At 44.9% G+C, this 18,157-nt stretch overlaps 1 long non-coding RNA gene across 1 annotated transcript in view; it reads left to right on the forward strand.

Moving 5' to 3' along the window:
- The first annotated feature begins 207 nt into the window (after nt 1–207).
- LOC121858336 overlaps nt 208–18,157 on the forward strand; it is a 78,928-nt gene continuing 60,978 nt past the window's right edge. The window contains exon 1 of the long non-coding RNA XR_006087420.1: nt 208–1,101. This is a non-coding gene — a long non-coding RNA (uncharacterized LOC121858336). The remainder of the gene's footprint in view (nt 1,102–18,157) is intronic.

The following is an 18,157-nucleotide window of genomic DNA, read 5'->3' on the forward strand; positions in this document are numbered from 1 at the left end:
TCAAAATTTAATGTCATGTCTTTGAAGCTGTACGGTGACTTAACATTGTCATGACTTATAATTTTTTAGGCCAGCTTTATTAACTAACATGCTGAACGTGAATCACATTTTTTATTATTATTATTACTTTAAATTTTGTATTATTTTTGTCATTTTATTATTATTATTATTTCACGATTTTAATATTGTTATTATTTATTTTTCACCTTTTTCCGTAACTGCTGTAGGTGGCGTTATGCCTTATTAATATATTTCAAAGTTTATTATATAGACTGTCTTGATTTACCTCCGTCATCTCGCCTGATATCCTTTGTCTTCATTCTTGTCCTACCACTTCCACACACCCCCTCCCCCCTTGCCATCCACCGTCTCTATTTTTTTTTACCGTATTCATTCCATCTCGTTCCCCCACACTCTTCCCGTCTCTTTCTCAGTCCTCTGTTTATTCACCCAACTTCCTTTTCCGTTCTAAACTTCACCCTCGTCTTCCCCCCTTCCCTCCCTTTCCGCCTTTCTCTTTGCTCGGTACAGCACAGTGTCAACCAACATATCCTTCAGAGTCTGATAGCTGTATTTGATGAGTGGTGAGCCGCGTTTTTTGAGGCCGTTGGTGTGTGTGGTGGTGTCTCTCGCTCTTGGTTACCATAGGTGTGGTGGTCCCTGGTCTGTGGTTCACTCTTGTTCACACTTGATATTTTTGGCAGTGTTGACTTGTTACGGATGGGTTTTTAAGTAGCTGACTCACCAATTTGTTAAGTTAATGGGTAAAGTAAATGGTCTTGTTAGGTTTTGTGTATAAAGATTGTTTGTTAGTTTATTTATTTTTTGTATTTCTGTTGCCCAGTTTCGTTTCATTTCGTTTCCTTTGGTGTTACTTCCTCCCCGTGAATGTTATCGTTGTGATACATAGAATAATACGGTTCTCTTTTTCTCCCCAGGTAAGAAGATGAAGTGTTGTTGTAGTGGCAGCTGACCCGAGTCACCCCAAGCTGGTCAGTGCCATCCTCAACTGCTTCACCACCTGACGAGGAGCTAAGTTCCCTTTGCCGTGGTTCTTGGTGTAGATTTACAAGCTGGTGGTGTGAATTTTCTGTGACGCATGTAAGAGTTCCCAAACATTTTATGTACAGTTACGAACAGAATTCCCTTAACACTTGGCTGTGTCTGGTATGTAAGTACTTGGTGAGAGGAACTGGGATTTAGACGTATTTTTTCATGTTTTTCTACATATAAGGAGATTTTTTTCCGTTTTTTTTTCCATTTTGTGGTTTCCATGTGATGTGACCCAGAAGTAGATGCCAAATATTGCCAAGTGTTTAGGAAATTTTGTCCTCAGCTGTACTTATACTTACTAATATAAGTTCGATATAACATTGTAGTATGGTGTGTAGCATGAATTCCTGAAGCAGGTATGGAATGATCGTGGGGCGATGAGTAACACACTAGTAGGTATTGTCGAAGAAGATTACATGGTTTATGTGGCGGGGTTTGGGAGGATGATTGTTGTAATTACTACGAGTACATAATGTGTCGCTTTACTGTGTTGTTTATATTTATTACCGTTAAACAATATCTCTACTAAGGTGTTAACGTGGAGGTATGACCATTTGGTAAGTAGGGGTCTTCATACCTGGATATGTGTGTGTATGCAGGTATGTGTGTGTTTTTTACACGTAAATTTACGTATATTTTATGCGGGTGTGTGTGTGTGTGCATATTCAGATGTTTATGCATGTGCTGATGTGTACCTGCCTTTCCTTACCTTCATGTAGGTGCATTTATTCACGCCGACGTCAACCATTGTGTGTGTGTTTCTGTCAGGGACAGTTAATGTAGGTGGCGAGTGGGCGCCATTCATTGTGTAGTAACACAGACAACAACCCTCACCGAAATATTGCTGTAAGAGACACTCAGCGTCCTCCACGTTGTATTAATTATCTCACCTTGAATGAAACCGCTAACACCAGCGACTCGTCCAGGATCTTATCACAGGCGCCCTTTGCTCTCTAACATATAGTAACTGTATAACAAAAAGATGAAACTGAACTTTAAAGCCACTTTACATTTAACTGCTACACTTTCCTTTTCATGAAGAGGTTTTAAGGTTTTTATTACGTCTCTTAAACCAGTTTTACTTAAAGGTAACTGGTACGGCCAGCCGCGTCATCGTGGTTGCTTCTGCCACAAAAACTTGCCCGTGAACCCAGCTCTTACCAGCAGGATTTGATCTGAACTCTGCATTTTGGATTCATTACTTCCGTACTTTTACTAGCGGGAGTGTGTTGGTGGAGCGCCAGTGTGCTATAACACTGCCTCTCTGGTGTTGTAGTTTGACGTTTGTTGTGGTGGCCTCCGTCGTTTTACTGTTGGCATGGTACTGGTGGGGTGTGAGTGGTGTGGGTGTGTCGTGAGGATGCTTCCCTCTATTGGGATAGTTTGGAATTTATTGTGTGGCTCCTTCATGCTCCACAGTATTTCACTTGCCTGGGTGTTGCTTTCACATTTTGCATTTGTTTCAACGGAGTCATATGGGTTGAAAGAAAATAGATTGGTCCAGTCGTGTCTGTAGTCAACACTCCCTCTGTGGAAGGTGCTCCATGTGACGACTTTTTCTACTGTCCCAACATTTGCATATTTCTGTGTGCTCAGAGCTAACATCCCTCTCACCTGCATTGTGCCTTGATACGATACATTTCCCCATGTCTCTCTTCAACTCTTGTTCATTCCTCTCCCCTCCGTTCACTCCAGTCATTCTCCCCTCACTCCAGTCATTCTCTCCACTTTCTCTTTAGGTGTCCTTCATTATCATCCATCCCCTGTCCTTACTACCAGTCTTTGTGTCCTTGTCATGTCTCTCCTTCATACTCATCTCTCACTCACAACTTTTGACAACAGGTCGAACAGTCTCATTAGTAGAGTTTAATATAAATACGAAGACAGTGTCGTCTCAGTTCCCTTAATAGAGGAGTAGTCACACCTTACAACACACACACACTTGCTAAACTTGTACATTAATGTTATGGTCACGTTAAAAGGAAAAATAATGAGTAAATAAAATTTGAAATTAATACTTCGTCATATTTTTTGTTCTATGTAAAGCGCACGAAACAGCATGAGTATTCAAAAACCAGGATTAATTATCCCTTTTATCACGAAGCTGAAATATGCAAGTAATTACACACAGAACGTTGTGAAAACTGGTGGTCATTCCATTGAACCATACTTTATTACTTCATTACGTTGCTCTCAAAAGTGTGAGGCGGCGAGCACCAGGTAGCGAGTGTTAATTATGGGAAACGTGTTACTTTTTGTTTAGAAAGGGGCGCCACACGTGTCAGGGGGGTGGGTGGGTCGGGTGCCAGGAACAACAACAGTGCAGCACCAGCCAGTCAGCAGCAGTCTATATATTCTACTGATGTAAAGCTTAAAGGGACCACCTGAAAAATCTCCACTCCGCTTAAAGTTATTATTAAATATATACAACAGATATTTGCTCCGTTTGTATTCTAAAATTGGTCTCCCTTTATACTGCACTACACCACACATTTAGAGCAGACATAAACTGTATGGTAGTTGTATTTGAGTGGAATTATCCGTCCGTGAGTGAGTAATTGCCGTGAGTTAATTTTAGTCTTCTTAATTTAGATTATCATATAGTCGTGTTTAAATCATTATATTATACGTGTATGTCGCTAAAACATAAGTTCCCTCCGCATTAAATGAGTTTGCTCAAGGGTCGTGAGATGGACACCTTTATGTCAACCTGATATAATTAAGTCATTTTTGGTCGGTTGATAACTTGTCTTTGGTATTCATGTCGCTCACCCTCCGTAACAAATTAATTCATTCATCACGTAATAGCAGTAATTCACTCATGACTTTTCCCAAATATTTTATCTGTGGTGTGTTGAGGCGTTGACGTGGAAACCATCTTGGCGTTGGTCACCTAGCTTCCTGGACCAGGTGTGAAGAGGAGGTGGAGGCCGTCACAACACACAGGACGCTCATCTCCTCCCTCACGCCACATATCGACAAGTGACTCCTGGAAATCAGTGTTGGAGATTTTCCGCCATTGTGGGTGTTTTGAGGTCTGGCGGGAGGGTATAAAAGGTAGTGTGAGCACCTTGTAGTTGTTTGCCTTCTGAAATTTTATCGTGGACTCGTTAATGATGGAAAGTTGTGGTGCTGGTGGTTGGTATTACCTGTTCACATGCACGTACAAGTTTATTAAGATGTTTTGAATAAAGACGAAAGCTAAGGTGCTCCGTTGTTTCCCTTTTCCCCGAGTGATTTTATCAATATCTTCTTTTCTTGCACATGACAATTTTTTCCAGTAACCAGATTTTGGCCACCCTGAGTATGCGATGATCACTATAATACGACACATTTATTTAATCACCAAGTAGAAATATACAGTGTAAGTTAAATAGAATACTGGTCCTGTGTTTGTACTGAAGATATAGTGTGTTGACTACGAGGGCTCAGCTGTAGTGCTCACACCTGGGTAGCCGTATAAATTAGTCAACATTGTTCAGTTGTTCTCAGAACTGAGGTTATTAATGTAAACAGTAATATCCAATTACCGAAACTTGGCGTGCACTGACGAACTGGTATATTAGACGTCGTCCCCTCTGCTCTATTAGACATAGTAACAGACAGATAGTAATAAAGGCGGTGCTCCTTAACCCCCCCCCCCTCCCCAGTTGGGATACCTGGCATTAATTAAACCAGCCCCGGTGGAGGGAAGATCCTCCACCTTACCTGTGTTCTACCGCTCACACTAATGGGATGGGTGATGCTGTAATTACGTAAATAAACATTTTGAACTTTAGTAAGTATATACAGTATTCATGGTTGACGTGATCAGTGTTTGCGGTGTTGCTGGGAGAGATGGGACTGTGGGCTGGGTTGGGTATATTGGTAGTGGATGGATCTGACTTGCTAGTAATCTTACCTGGAGCTGTATGTCATTTGGTAATCTCTGCCAACATGAATGGAGTCGTGTGCAATCCGATATGTGTAATGTCAGATGTGTCCATCAGTTTGTTATTATCCTGTGTGAGTAAGCTCTCGTCCCTGTTGTAAGGCCGGTGTGTGTGTGACGGTACACCATTAACCTTGTTACCCTCCCGTGTACCTTGATGCTTCCTCCTCGTTCTCACGTTCAGACACTATTAGGGACCTACCGCACATTACCTTAAACACATGAACCTGTAGTAGGAGTCCTTCCTATGTACAGTGAGAGAATGACTCCCGGGTTTTGACGAATATATCGCATGTAGTCTCGATAACGCTTGTATAATCTGCCAGGTTTCATTATATTTCGGCCAAAGCTGGGAAGATACTTCAATCTCTGCCTGTACATTTAGCCTTCCTTTACTACATGTACAGGAAAACTCCCGACCTTTCAAAAATTTAATTCTAAGAAGGCAAGCACCAACTCTACATGCTTGTCTGTTGGCCGCTACAGGATGGAAGAGGGAAGGGTTACGCATCAAACCAGCCCCTGCTTCTGCGTGGGGCAAATCTGAATATGAAATCTCGCCCTTTCCGAATTTCTGTAAGCCATCCTTATAAGCAAATCATCATCACTCTTTCTTATTTTCTCTTATGTATTATATAAGTTCCTTCTTCTGCGTATCTTCGGTAAACTGATGAGAAGACAGATGTTAATGATGTGGGTGTTTGATTGTAGCCGATGCGGGTAATGCGTGATGTGGGTGTTTGATTGTGTAGCCGATGCGGGTAGTGCGTAGACCTTGAGCGTTTAATGTCATCAACAGCTAATTGTGGTGTATATAGACACGGCGATGTTTCAGGCGTTAGCGAGGATCTTTTACGAGTGTCATCATGTGGGTAGGAGCTCCGTGTTGCCTCGCTTCAAGGGTTTAAGAACCTCCCTTTACATGACCCGGGGATTGGATGCTGTAGCTGCGTCAGAGTCAACACATTAGGGAACTGAGAGACATATTAAACCAGATCTTGACGTAATGAAGGAATTAGGTGAATTTGTGTAGTTGTTGTTTTGTTATAAGGTTGTGACAGCTGTATGAGATTATGACAGCTGGGTGGGGTTATGGCAGCTGGATGGGGTTATGACAGCTGGATGGGGTTATGACAGCTAGATGGGGTTATGGCAGCTCGATGGGGTTATGGCAGCTCGATGGGGTTATGACAGCTGGGTGGAGTTATGATTGGGAGATCTTAAGATTTCCCTGCTCCCGGGATAAAACTCGCCTACAGACCCCTGGGGTGGAGGTGATGGGCACGAGAAAGACGTAATTTTAGTGATGATAATTGGAGCAGCTTCAAAGGGGGAGAAACACAGGATAGATTTTTAACTTGGAATTTGTTATAGAGATGAATAATGGCGTGGCGGACTTTTACTGAATATTAACTTAGAGATATTCTGTCCAGCCGTGAATAGAAAGAATTTTGTAACTTGATTGAATATTAACTTGGGAATACTTATTACAGGTGTGGTTGGGAAGACTTAGGGATATGCCATAGAGATGTCATTGGCAAGGCTTTGGGGGATATGCCGGAAAAAATGGGTAGAAGGTATAGAGATGTGATTAGTGTGGAAGACTCTGGTCAAAAATAACTTGAAATGTGAGAATAAAATATGGATATTAGTAACTTTTGTATTTTTACGAGTTTGTGCACAATTTAACGATAATTGTCACAGGAGTTCATACATGAATTAATGAGATCTTTGTGATTGTCGTGCGTGAGGTGGTGAGGCAGAGGACACGTGGACACATCTGTTGTTAGTGTAAACGTGGACACAGCTGCTGTCAGTGTATACGTGGACAACCTGTTATTTATTAAGACACGTGATGGAAATAGCTACTGTACCCTTGTCTACCACACAGGATACTCAGCCCTTGTCCACTACCGCCACTACCCTTGTCCACCACACAGGATACTCAGCCACTACCTTTGTCCACTACACAGGATACTCAGCCACTACACAGGATACTCAGCCACTACACAGGATACTCAGCCACTACACAGGATACTCAGCCACTACACAGGATACTGCGCCACTACACAGGATACTCAGCCCTTGTCCACTACCGCCACTACCTTTGTCCACTACACAGGATACTCAGCCACTACCCTTGTCCACTACACAGGATACTCAGCCACTACCCTTGTCCACTACACAGGATACTCAGCCACTACCCTTGTCCACTACACAGGATACTCAGCCACTACCCTTGTCCACTACACAGGATACTCAGCCACTACCCTTGTCCACTACACAGGATACTCAGCCACTACCCTTGTCCACTACACAGGATACTCAGCCACTACCCACTTGTCCACTACACAGGATACTCAGCCACTACCCTTGTCCACTACACAGGATACTCAGCCACTACCCTTGTCCACTACACAGGATACTCAGCCACTACCCTTGTCCACTACACAGGATACTCGACCACCACGCAGGATACTTGGACGCAGCTGTGTACAATATATGATCACGCGGAAAGTATATATTGCTTATACCATTATCGAAAATCAGTACAAGTGGGGGTGGGGGCTGACTGGCTACTCATGGGGAGGGGCGGTGACTGGCTACTCATAGGGAGGGGAAGGGAGGGGGCGGTGACTGGCTACTCACAGTTGTTCGTCTTATCGTTGTCCAAAGCCTATGGTTGTGGATCAAAAGAGTTATTACCATTGATGAATTCTACCACCTTGTACTATTGAACGGCACGATTTTTATTAGTGGTTTCATCGTATATAATGTGTGACTTGACAGAGGCCACTATAGCAATATGTTGGTTGGAACAGGAAAATAGTTCGGTGGGTATAGTGTTTTTACTTTTTTTTTTTACTTTCGTGGTGACTTGGACGAAGCTGCCCGGGAAATCTACAAAATGGTAATTAACTTCATGATGGCTTAATTTGGCTTATAACCCGCCGCTCTGCATCCATTAAATGCTGAAAAGTTTAAATACCGTTTCTAAGGTCTGGTTCTTTTGGTGAGAATTAGTTGTGCTTGGTGAGAATTAGTTATGCGTGGTGATAATTAGTTGTGCGTGGTGAGAATTAGTTGTGCTTGGTGAGAATTAGTTATGCGTGGTGATAATTAGTTGTGCGTGGTGAGAATTAGTTGTATTTGGTGAGCATTTGTTCTTCTTTGTGAAACTGTGTTGGGTTTGGTGAGAATGAGAATTTGTTGTTCTTGGTTGGAGTTTGTTGTGCTTGATGAAGAGAATTTATTGTACGTGGTGGTGAGGAGGTATTTTTGCATGTAAAGAATCCTCTCCACGATCCTCTTCCCCTTTGTCCTCTGCCCCCTCATCCCCCCCTCCTCTGTCCCTCCATACCCACCTCCTTACCGCCCTCCTCTGTCCTCAACTTCTCTCTCATCCATCTCCCTCTTTCTCCCATTCCTCCTCCTTCTATTCTCCCCCTTCCCCCGCCTCCTCACCTCCCCTTCCTTCCTTTACCTCCCTCCCCCACCCTCCCCTTCCTTCCTTTACCTCCTCTCCCTCCCTCCTTCCACGCTCCTCCTCCTCCTTCCCCCCTCCTTCCACCCCCCTCCTCTTTACCTTTCGGTTCTCTTTCCTTCCCTCTCCTCCCCTTCTAACCCTCTCCTATCCTCTCCCCCTCCTCTTCCTCCATCCACCTCCTCCCTTCCCGGGTAAGAGCTGGTGTGGGGGTTCATATTTTGCCGGGCTGGCACGCCCCGGTGTGGCCTGTCAAGCGTCCTCATATCTGACGATAATTGCTCCCTAGGCCTTACCTGGGCGTGGGCGAGTTATTTCAGTGTCGTAGTTGTCACGTTTTTAAGTTCAGTGATGCATGAAAAAATCCTCATTTGTTGATCACTGTAGTGTGTGGAGGTTACGGTGTAAAGGAACATCTAACAAAGAGATTCTGGTGCAGTGTTTCTTAAAGGTCACGGTATGTATGTCGCGTGTGTCTTTCTGTCTTTCTGCCTGTCTCTGTTTGTCTGTCTGTCAGTTCAGCTGCCTTAAGAATACCCAGTGACCGAGAAAATTCCGATCACGGGTGAGAGAGTCACGTTACCCTTGAAGCACGAGGGAACCTCTCCGGCCCTCGTCGTGTGAATCACAAGGGTGTCCGCCTGGTGGGTGTGCGAGGATCAGTGATCCAGGGGCCGTATACGAGGGACAGATACGAGCTTTTGCTTAGTTACTATTGCCGTGTTAGAAAACTACACCGGGAACAAAAAATAATCACAACCTATAAGTATCGTGAGTTCTGAAAGGGATGGAACTGTAATTTGATGGCATTGTGGATTCAGTAGGGATACCGTCAAGGATGAAAAGCTAAAGAGGATGATGATTGGCTTAGGCAGGAGGGAGGGAGGAAACTCACCACGACAACATTCAGGTAACCAAGGGAGGGTCACAATCGACCAATCAACCGGCTATCAATTAGGTGTGCTTGGTGTGGTGTGGGGTGGGGCGCCATTACTCCACGTTCTCTGTGGTTGTGGTGTGCTGGTGTTGGTGTAGTGATGGTGGTGCTGGGGTAGTGATGGTGGTGCTGGTGTAGTGATGGTTGTGTGGTGGCGGTAGCGTTGATGGTGTAGTGATGGAGTTGGTGGTGGTGGTGGTTTTGATGGTGTAGTAATGGAGAAGTGGTGGTGGTATTGATGGTATAGTGGTGTGGTAGTGTAGTGTTGGTGTTGAGGGTGTGGTACTGCTTCTGGTGTTGATATTGATTTGTTTGTGGTGTGGTATGGTGATGGTTACTGTGATTATGGTGTGGTAATTGTGACTTATGATTATAGTATGGTGAGGATGTTATTGTGGTTAGTGTTGTTTGGCATATTGTTACGGTAATTATGGTGTGGTAAGGTAATGCATATGACGCGGCGGTGATTATGTCTACTGTATGTTGGTAGTGCTGATTATGGCTATGGTGCAATGTGGCAGGTCGAGTGAGTGTCGGTAGATAGTAGGTCAAGAGAGTGGGTGGGTGGATAGGTCAGGTGAGTTGGTAGGTCATGTTAGTGAGTAGGTGGTAGGTCGAGTGAGTGTGGGTAGGTGGCAGGTCGAGTGAGTGGGTGGGTGGATAGGTCAGGTGAGTTGGTAGGTCGAATGAGTTGGTAGGTCATGTTAGTGAGCAGGTGGTAGGTCGAGTGAGTGTGGGTAGGTGGCAGGTCGAGTGAGTGGGTGGGTGAACTGACCCGCGCTCATATGAACCTAAATCCTAACCAGTTTTATAAAGAGGATTCCGGACTCGCTGTAAAGAGTGACTACGCCTCTCTAACAAGTATCCACACGTGTGATATCTCCTACACACACACACACATACTATATTAAACTGCGCAGCTACACTGTCTTGATCTGTCAGACTATTAGTTTTTATTTTTTAAATGACTTTTCGATTTAAAGGTTTTAAGAAATGCGTATTTATTTTGTGTGGATATTTATTATATTTTTATTGTAATAGGATCGGGGTATCGGTGGTAGATGCGGTACCGTTCTTGCCTCGCAAGCGAGATGTCACGGGTTCGATTCCCGGGTCGGTGGAAGTTGTTTGGACTTACTTCCTTGACCCCATTAGTCCCTGTTCACCTAGCAGTAAAGTAGGTACCTGGTGTAAATCGAAAATTGCGAATTTGTATTCAGGGAAAGTTGTTGGAGCTTCCAATAACTTCATGACATAAAACCACTGACTCTTCAGGCTTCTACGCCCTTAACTCGTGAGACATAAAGGCAAGCATGAACTTAGCATGCTTCCCTGTTGGGCGCTGTAAACGCTTCTGCGCTTCACCTTACACAAGGATGTAGGGGGGGTGCCCAATAAAAAAAAAAAAAAAATTGTAATAGGAACCTTTTGAGTTGCTTTATGTCCCAAATAACATTTAATAAAGGTCTGAATTGATGTTGAGTTTATTATGATCGTCTAACAAGATTTATCAGTGTATGTTATAAAAAAGAGGAGGTAGAGGAGAATAAAAAGATTATTAATAAAAAAAGGATAAGAGATTAAGCTAATTTTCAGTGCCAGAAGATGGAATGACCGTTACAGTGCTGTTGTAACAGATGCACAAATATTTGGGGTCTAACTAGAACGTATATGGTGCCGTGTGGTGTTACAGTGAAGGGGTCCAGTAACTCGTGGCACAGTTTGCGTTGGCCGTCCTATATTTATCCCTTCGTCTCCTGTCTGCCAGGGTCTGTACACAGGTGAAAGATTTGATGAATCAGGAAAATAACATATTTTTCTCGATAAGGAATTTCATAAGGTAGGTACTCACGATTGTCTTTCTCGAGGGGTATCATGGTAAGAGGAATGGGTGAGGAATATCATGGACTGATATATTAGTGTGTGTGTTTCTCGAGGAGGAGGGAAGAGAAATATCTTAAGACTTATGGTGAAAAAGTGGAGCTACGCACAGAGTCGTCCTGATCTAATATTAAATGGCTACATGCAGAATCGTCTTAACTTAATATCGAGGATCAGGATGGGTCGGGTCAAATCTGGTTGAATTGCTTCAGATATGATCGCGCTCCAGTCAGATTGAGTTCGGTCGACTTGGTATGGTAATGTCGTTTGGGGTTGGTTGGGTAATATTTCTTACGGTTTTGCGTATACTGTCTAGATAAAATGACAGATTGTGCCTTTGAAAATTTAATAAGACACAATTCTGAGCTGAGAAAGTTGTTGCGAACTACTAGTACTTCAGTAGAAAACAATTGTACACCATCAACCTCCTGTTAGCTGTAGAAAGGTACCTTACTTTGCAGTTAGGGATGTGTAGGCGTCGGTTGCAGTACTGGCCACACTGCCTCCTTAGTATACGGTGTGTTGTAACCACAATGTCTTATGGAACCCACTCTCTCTGTCAACATGCTGATACACAGATTACCGAGAAAAACTTTCTGCGGTGATAAGAAAATCAACACCTGGGTGAAAGGACCAAAGAAGATTAAATATGAAAGCTTGTCTATATTGTTAACGTTGTGGTGTTGTCCTGGATACTGCTGCTGTTCTCCTCATAAATGGTTGTAGGAGAGTTGTGTCATGAAAATGTGATTACATCTACAAGTTCTCTGAAGACGGATCTTCCGAACAGTTTGTTGTGTTCTTCTAAGGTTCACATGAGGGTGGTGCATTTGTCCCTCTCCTCACCCAACTTCCACGAGACTTACAGTAGAACGTCCAGTGGCGGCCCACCACCACTACCACCACCTACTCATCGTCCACCTCCTTCCCATCTCTCCACCCATCACGGCACCCACCCGCTCACCGTCACCTGTGTATCGAACCTCCTATTCTCTTACTAAGCCTGCGCAAACCAACGTCAACACTACCTCCCTCTGATATAGTACACCCACCACAACCCCACACACATCCCTCACCACCAAGTATCCACCTCATCCACACTGCCATCACCTTCACCTGTCCTCTCCCTCTTTTTTACATATACATCTTTCCACCAGCTATCTATCTCCTCTTCCACTCCTAACCTTCCTACCACCTCCTCCCTTCCCCCAAATCACCCTATAGGGCCGTCCTCCCACCCGCCCGTACTTGCCCTCCCCTCCCTACCCTACACCGACCTCAACGTATAGCCAGAGGGCACATTGCGGCCGTCGCTCCCTGGACTGCACTGTGCAATTGATGTACGTAATCGATGATCTTAAAGGTGAACTTCCTTTCGGCAAGTGTTTCAAGGTCGGCACGCAGGCGTCAATGATTTGTTTATCTCTCACGTGTGTGTGTGTGTGTGTGTGTGTGTGTGTGTGTGTGCACTGAAGGATGAAACGAGTTACTTGTAACTTCATGGATGATTATTGCCTAGCCGTACCTAGCCCATTCTAGCCGTGCCTACCCTTTTTTTTATTATTTAACGTTTCAAGGCGCAGGTTGAATATTAATTAGCGAGGTACAGTTGTATTCCCTACTGAGATGGAGGAGAATGTCTAGCGAGATGCATGTTGAGTACTTGGCGAGGTTCAGGGAGAAAAAATGGCCAGTTGCTGGAGTTTGATTGATAGGACACAGTTTAAAGATTTTGCGAGATACAGGGAGGTCAATTGGTTAAAAAATTGACGATGTGCAGGAGATTAATTGGCGACATTAAGAGGATTACTTAACGAGGCTTAGGTGGAGAATTGGCGAGGTTTGGGGGAACAAAGGGGAAATACTGAAGAAAAATTGGCGAGGTACAGATAAATAATTGGCCAGATTCAGGATAATAATTGACGAGGTTCTGGGGAATAATTGATGTGGTCCACTTGAAGAGAAACCATTAGCGGGGAATTGGTATATAATTGACGGGATGGAGGTGAATAATTGGTGAGATACAGGTGTCTGGAGTTTAATTAGTTGAAGATGAGGCCGTAACTAATACAGGTGAGCGATGTCATAATTAACAGTGTACAGGCGAAGGTGATTTTGCAGGTGGTATGATTTAGTTAATGGTGAGGAAGGCAGTAGTTAAGGTGATGATTAAAGTAGTAATTAACGAGATGCTGTTGAGTAAAGCAGTAATTTTGGAAATACATAGCCACTGAAAGGTAGTGTAGCAGTTGACAGTTGACGATTATCATAAGACAGGTGGGTAAGACGGTGATTATAGAAAGCTGGGTGAGTTTGAGATGATGATGAAGTAGTAGATAGAGGTGCGGGGGGTGCTGGAGGCAGGAGGTCGGTCACTCAGCAGTGACTGGTCATGCACCGCCTTCGTCATGGACCGCCTCGCTCGGCCGGCCGCTGCCCTTGTCCTACATGTAGCCACCACCACCTTTCACCAGCACCCTCCCCCCTCCCTTCCCTTCTTCACCACCACCACCATATCTGCTGCCACGTGCCATTGCTCTGGTTACTGCTGCCTCTCCCGCTCAGTTACCACCGCTGTCGTGTGCCGCTACTGTGGATGTCACTATCAACACCACGGTCTGATTACAAGAGTAATTTTGGCTACTTCTATCACTGGTACTTTCATTTTTGCTTCTATTCTGATGTCTGAACCACCACTGCTATGTGAACCACCGCTGTTCTGCCCCAGCTGTCATCACATGTAACACCCCCCCCCCCACACTGACAAGTTTGTGGCATCATTCTATACCTGGCTGGAACTTGCCACTGTTGTCCCTACCTTGTGTCGCCCTGGTATAGGTGTGTCCACTCGCTCATCGCTTCTGTCCCCCACCTCGCTCATAACCCCACCACCTCGCTCATAACCCCACCACCTCGCTCATAACCCCACCACCTCGCTCATAACCCCCACCTCGCTCACCTGCTCATAACCCCACCACCTCGCTCATAACCCCACCACCTCGCTCATAACCCCACCACCCCCACGCCAAACCCCACCACCTCCTCATAACCCCACCACCTCACTCATAACCCCACCACCTCGCTCATAACCCCACCACCTCGCTCATAACCCCACCACCTCGCTCATAACCCCACCACCTCGCTCATAACCCCACCACCTCACTCATAACCCCACCACCTCACTCATAACCCCACCACCTCGCTCATAACCCCACCACCTCGCTCATAACCCCACCACCTCGCTCATAACCCCACCACCTCGCTCATAACCCCACCACCTCACTCATAACCCCACGACCTCACTCATAACCCCACCACCTCGCTCATAACCCCACCACCTCGCTCATAACCCCCACTGCACTCCTTACCTGACATCCTTTTCACTGCAGGAACTCGCCTGTTTGGTCTGTGCAGTAAGCGTAAGATTAATATTGATCGCTACATGTTTAATAATTTCTATCGTTATTGTGCATTAGAATATACAGTAGTCTTGACAGAGGTGTGTGTGTGTGTGTGTGTGTGCTGGTGAATCAGTCACAAAGGCGCGTGGGGATAGCCAATGGCCATCCCTTTCCCTGCCCAGTTTCCGTCCATTAATTCCAGAACTAACTGATGGATCTTCTTTGTACCGAAACCGTGGGTCTCTCGGGCCTGGTGTGTGTGTGTGTGTGTGTGTGTGTGTGTGTGTGTGTGTGTGTGTGTGTGTGTGTGTACCGCCACGCCTGAGTGATCCCCTCCGGTATTTTGCACTCACATTACTCGAACAGTTTCCGGTCTTCGTATTGACATGGGCAGAATGAGTTGAATCTCCTCCCAACCCACCCTCCCTCCCTCCTCCCTCCCTTCTCACCGCGGATCATTCCTGGTTCATGACAACATTTCTACATCAACACAAGCTGAGGTATTGTGTGGTAATGTGGCGTCCATATATGCATCGGATTTCAAAGCAGTGTGGACCATTTGTCGTTAATTGAAATGTTACATATAGATCTATTTATGAAGGCTGGAGGGGGCTTGGTCAGGGGTTGGTGATGGTCAGGGCGTTAAACTTAGTGTAGGATGAGGGCTGGGGGTGTAGCGAGGTCCGTTTATTCGTGGATGTTAAGGGAGGGTTCGGTTACTGGTGTGAGAGCACGGCCAATATAACAGTTAATCAGTGTTTGCTGGGTGTGTGACGCAGCAAGGTGTTAATCTTAGGTTAAGTTCATATTATTAACTTACACTTCACAGCGAACAATAAGTATTTGTAAACCACCATTTGCTCAGCAAGAAATGCCCTTCAACCAGACTCTAGCCAGCAAATGATATAGATTAATCAGCAGTTATTGGGCAATAATGGCATAGTCACCATCATCTGCCTGCAGTAAGTTCATATTAAGCACCATTCGTCAGGCAATAAGTGCATATTAACCACCATTCAACATACAGTAAAGGCACTTTTTTCCAGTATTAAGAAGCCAATCTGCACAGGTTAACCAGCATTTTGTAGCCAATAAGCATATAACAACGTCATTACTAGTGTACCTTAACCATACAGCGGCTAGCGAGGGAGGGTGGATCGTCGACATCCACCTCCTCCCCAACACTCCATCCATACTGTACATCTGAGGGCGTCCGCAGGTATGACACATCCTTAGTCATCAAAGGGAAGATAGAACAGCGCGGGTGGATAGAACAGTCTGTGACGTACAGGCAAGATGACTGTGTTTGTCATATGCAGTAAATGTTGACGAGTGTATGTTAGGTAAAGCAATACGGGTGTGGCGTAGGTACGATAACACGTGTTTGTCATAGATACGATGAAAGGTGTCTTATAAGTAAGCTAAGACATTTGTAAGATAGGTTTTATTACAGGTGTAACAGGTAAGATAACGCAGTTGTAACAGGGAAGTTAACAGGGTGTACCACAGGTAAGAAAATACTGGTGTAACATGAGTGTGGTACACGAGTTTTTCAGGGTGGTGTTACAGTACACCCCGGGCCTCGGGTGTAGCTGTCCGTGGTTTAATGTATTACTGTCAGTGGGTGTAGAAGGTCCCTCACGCTCCTCAGTACTGTAGCTGTATTTTTGTCACACTTTTTTCTTCCGTGTTAGTCTTGTGTCTCGTCAGCTGATGTGTCTCGGTAAATTATTTTCAGCGCGCGTGCATATGTGTGTATGTTGGAAGTTGAGGTCTCTTTACGCAATGTTTGGGTTAAAATCGTAAGGGAACTGCTGTTAAGTTATGTACTAAGTCTTGATTTTGGGTGCTACCAGCTACCAGGAATGTGCGTATTAGTTGAACGTTGGTGAGCGGCGGTGGTGGGTGGCAAGGGCTGGAGTGTGTGGCCAGGGAGGACGTGGGCGGCGCGGTGTAGAGCGATGGGCGGTAAAAGCTAGTGTGTGTGTGTGTGTGTGTGTGTGTATGGCGAGGGAGGATGGGGATGTGGGATGTGTGGAGCGGTGGGCAGTGACGGATGTGGCCGGTCATTGGCGTCCATTCATCACGGTGCGTCAAAAGCAGGACATAGCAGGGTATTGCCGCAGCGGCCCTGGAGGAGGAGGGGGAGGCTGTCAGCGAGGGGAGCGACCACCTAGATTAATCACCGTCAACCTCCTGATATCTTTAATACCATCCTAAATACCAGTACTGGCCATTATTCTCTGCGTGGTGATCAAAACCCTACAGCCTCGTCACCCTCACAGAAAAGTAATTCATATCATACAATAGTCATTATATTTTTTCTCCGTTGTAGCTTGTTAGCGCTGTCATAATAACTGTTGTCGTAAGTAAAGTTATGCAATAATTCCCGCGTTCACATCAGTATATTATAATCACCAACATTACTACCACTCCATCATCATCATCATTGTTTTATTATCATTATGACTATTACATTATCATCATCTCCACCATCGTTATCACCCTTATCAATACAGCCAATAGTATTACCACGAGTCATTATCATTTCCGTCCCCACCACCTCACCTGCCCTGCTTGACTACACCTGTGTTAGTAGTAGACTTGTTATGTGTGTGGTGTGGTTGTGAGGGACGAGTGTTGTGTGTGTGGTGTGGTTGTGAGGGACGAGTGTTGTGTGTGTGGTGTGGTTGTGAAGGACGGTTGTTGTGTGTGCGGTGTGGTTGTGGGGAGGGTTGTTGTGTGTGTGGTGTGGTTGTGTGTGGGACGATTGTTGTGTGTGTGGTGTGGTTGTGAGGACGATTGTTGTGTGTGTGGTGGGTGTGGTTGTGTGGGACGGTTGTTGTGTGTGTGGTGTGGTGTGGTTGTGAGGGACGAGTGTTGTGTGTGTGGTGTGGTTGTGAGGGACGAGTGTTGTGTGTGTGGTGTGGTTGTGAAGGACGGTTGTTGTGTGTGCGGTGTGGTTGTGAAGGGGGCGTCACCAGCCAAGCCTTGATTATAACTCACTCTTAATCTGTAATAGTTTGGTTAAAATTAATATTTAATATTTTGTCAGATATTCAACAATAAAATTTTTTAATGTTTTTTTTTTTACTCAATCGAAACTTCGGCCTTTGAAACCAAACTATACAGGAAAGAAAAAAGTAACACACACACACACACACACACACACACACACACACACACACACACACACACACACACTTAAGTTCAGTACTGTACGTTGTGTTATCGTGTGATGTACAGTACGGTGTCATAGCTCGCTGACTGTTGACTAGCAAGGGTAAGTGATAGGAGTTGTGAGGAGGGACGTGTTATCAGTGTATCCTGTGTAATCGTGTCGGTGTATCCTGTGTAGACGTGTCTGTATCCTGTGTATAGACGTAACAATGTATCCTGTGTAGACGTGTCAATGTATTCTGTGTAGATGTATCAATTTATCCTATGTAGACGTGTCAATGTATCCTGTG

Source organism: Homarus americanus, unplaced genomic scaffold (assembly GCF_018991925.1).
Source record: "Homarus americanus isolate GMGI-L3 unplaced genomic scaffold, GMGI_Hamer_2.0 scaffold57980, whole genome shotgun sequence".
Classification (NCBI taxonomy): domain Eukaryota; kingdom Metazoa; phylum Arthropoda; class Malacostraca; order Decapoda; family Nephropidae; genus Homarus; species Homarus americanus.